The sequence below is a fragment of the Salmo salar genome, unplaced genomic scaffold (assembly GCF_965601325.2).
Source record: "Salmo salar unplaced genomic scaffold, fSalSal1 ptg000293l, whole genome shotgun sequence".
Taxonomy (NCBI): Eukaryota; Metazoa; Chordata; class Actinopteri; order Salmoniformes; family Salmonidae; genus Salmo; species Salmo salar.
Window position 1 is genome coordinate 1,960,001 of NW_027675346.1, and position 2,500 is coordinate 1,962,500.

Sequence of the window (2,500 nt, forward strand, 5' to 3'; positions counted from 1 at the left end):
GTTTATCACACTCACTTTGACTATATATGTTGTAGCAAGAGATTGTTTCTCGCTTACGGCCATACCAGCCTGGGTACGCCCGATCTCGTCTGATCTCGGAAGCTAAGCAGGGTCGGGCCTGGTTAGTACTTGGATGGGAGACCGCCTGGGAATACCAGGTGCTGTAAGCATTTTGTCCACGAGGGTGTGCTCTTGCACTATTTCATCAGCAACACTGCCTTGTATTAAGCATTTAATGATGAATTGACTAAATGTCTGTTTTATCAGATTCACTTTGACTATATATGTTGTAGCAAGAGATTGTTTCTCGCTTACGGCCATACCAGCCTGGGTACGCCCGATCTCGTCTGATCTCGGAAGCTAAGCAGGGTCGGGCCTGGTTAGTACTTGGATGGGAGACCGCCTGGGAATACCAGGTGCTGTAAGCATTTTGTCCACGAGGGTGTGCTCTTGCACTATTTCATCAGCAACACTGCCTTGTATTAAGCATTTAATGATGAATTGACTAAATGTCTGTTTTATCAGATTCACTTTGACTATATATGTTGTAGCAAGAGATTGTTTCTCGCTTACGGCCATACCAGCCTGGGTACGCCCGATTTCGTCTGATCTCGGAAGCTAAGCAGGGTTGGGCCTGGTTAGTACTTGGATGGGAGACCGCCTGGGAATACCAGGTGCTGTAAGCATTTTGTCCACGAGGGTGTGCTCTTGCACTATTTCATCAGCAACACTGCCTTGTATTAAGCATTTAATGATGAATTGACTAAATGTCTGTTTTATCAGATTCACTTTGACTATATATGTTGTAGCAAGAGATTGTTTCTCGCTTACGGCCATACCAGCCTGGGTACGCCCGATCTCGTCTGATCTCGGAAGCTAAGCAGGGTCGGGCCTGGTTAGTACTTGGATGGGAGACCGCCTGGGAATACCAGGTGCTGTAAGCATTTTGTCCACGAGGGTGTGCCCCTGCACTATTTCATCAGCAACACTGCCTTGTAGTAAGCATTTAATGATGAATTGACTAAATGCAGCTTCCTGCCTTTTTAATAGGATCAAATTTCCTTGTGTTTTCAATTAGCATCTGCCTTGTATTTATAAGACAAACAAGAATATTGTTGCTGAATGCAGCTTGTGTGTGCTTTGTGCTCCTTTGCCCTGTTCAAATGATGAAAGGAAATAAAGTTTGTATTTTATCCAACTACCTGTGCTAAAAAGTGATGGGAACAGTGTTTGTAATTTCTTCTACTTTTTCAGTGACACAAAGTTCAAGCTGCTTATCTAATTGGTGAAAATGCAATGTCTGTTTATCACACTCACTTTGACTATATATGTTGTAGCAAGAGATTGTTTCTCGCTTACGGCCATACCAGCCTGGGTACGCCCGATCTCGTCTGATCTCGGAAGCTAAGCAGGGTCGGGCCTGGTTAGTACTTGGATGGGAGACCGCCTGGAAATACCAGGTGCTGTAAGCATTTTGTCCACGAGGGTGTGCTCTTGCACTATTTCATCAGCAACACTGCCTTGTAGTAAGCATTTAATGATGAATTGACTAAATGCAGCTTCCTGCCTTTTTAATAGGATCAAATTTCCTTGTGTTTTCAATTAGCATCTGCCTTGTATTTATAAGACAAACAAGAATATTGTTGCTGAATGCAGCTTGTGTGTGCTTTGTGCTCCTTTGCCCTGTTCAAATGATGAAAGGAAATAAAGTTTGTATTTTATCCAACTACCTGTGCTAAAAAGTGATGGGAACAGTGTTTGTAATTTCTTCTACTTTTTCAGTGACACAAAGTTCAAGCTGCTTATCTAATTGGTGAAAATGCAATGTCTGTTTATCACACTCACTTTGACTATATATGTTGTAGCAAGAGATTGTTTCTCGCTTACGGCCATACCAGCCTGGGTACGCCCGATCTCGTCTGATCTCGGAAGCTAAGCAGGGTCGGGCCTGGTTAGTACTTGGATGGGAGACCGCCTGGGAATACCAGGTGCTGTAAGCATTTTGTCCACGAGGGTGTGCTCTTGCACTATTTCATCAGCAATACTGCCTTGTATTAAGCATTTAATGATGAATTGACTAAATGTCTGTTTTATCAGATTCACTTTGACTATATATGTTGTAGCAAGAGATTGTTTCTCACTTACGGCCATACCAGCCTGGGTACGCCCGATCTCGTCTGATCTCGGAAGCTAAGCAGGGTCGGGCCTGGTTAGTACTTGGATGGGAGACCGCCTGGGAATACCAGGTGCTGTAAGCATTTTGTCCACGAGGGTGTGCCCCTGCACTATTTCATCAGCAACACTGCCTTGTAGTAAGCATTTAATGATGAATTGACTAAATGCAGCTTCCTGCCTTTTTAATAGGATCAAATTTCCTTGTGTTTTCAATTAGCATCTGCCTTGTATTTATAAGACAAACAAGAATATTGTTGCTGAATGCAGCTTGTGTGTGCTTTGTGCTCCTTTGCCCTGTTCAAATGATGAAAGGAAATAAAGTTTG

General features: G+C 43.4%; 7 non-coding genes across 7 annotated transcripts; all 7 read left to right on the plus strand.

Moving 5' to 3' along the window:
* The first annotated feature begins 51 nt into the window (after positions 1 to 51).
* Positions 52 to 170, plus strand: LOC145873191 (5S ribosomal RNA). Its single transcript, XR_014388824.1, has one exon. It is a non-coding gene; the product is annotated as a 5S ribosomal RNA (ribosomal RNA).
* Positions 171 to 309: 139 nt separating this feature from the next.
* On the plus strand, positions 310 to 428 carry LOC145873192 (5S ribosomal RNA). Its single transcript, XR_014388825.1, has one exon. It is a non-coding gene; the product is annotated as a 5S ribosomal RNA (ribosomal RNA).
* Positions 429 to 567: 139 nt separating this feature from the next.
* On the plus strand, positions 568 to 686 carry LOC145875106 (5S ribosomal RNA). Its single transcript, XR_014390740.1, has one exon. It is a non-coding gene; the product is annotated as a 5S ribosomal RNA (ribosomal RNA).
* Positions 687 to 825: 139 nt separating this feature from the next.
* Positions 826 to 944, plus strand: LOC145873193 (5S ribosomal RNA). Its single transcript, XR_014388826.1, has one exon. It is a non-coding gene; the product is annotated as a 5S ribosomal RNA (ribosomal RNA).
* Positions 945 to 1,353: 409 nt separating this feature from the next.
* On the plus strand, positions 1,354 to 1,472 carry LOC145868142 (5S ribosomal RNA). Its single transcript, XR_014384136.1, has one exon. It is a non-coding gene; the product is annotated as a 5S ribosomal RNA (ribosomal RNA).
* A 409-nt stretch (positions 1,473 to 1,881) lies between these two features.
* LOC145873194 (5S ribosomal RNA) lies at positions 1,882 to 2,000 on the plus strand. Its single transcript, XR_014388827.1, has one exon. It is a non-coding gene; the product is annotated as a 5S ribosomal RNA (ribosomal RNA).
* A 139-nt stretch (positions 2,001 to 2,139) lies between these two features.
* Positions 2,140 to 2,258, plus strand: LOC145875593 (5S ribosomal RNA). The gene has a single exon (XR_014391237.1). It is a non-coding gene; the product is annotated as a 5S ribosomal RNA (ribosomal RNA).
* The last annotated feature ends 242 nt before the right edge of the window (positions 2,259 to 2,500 follow it).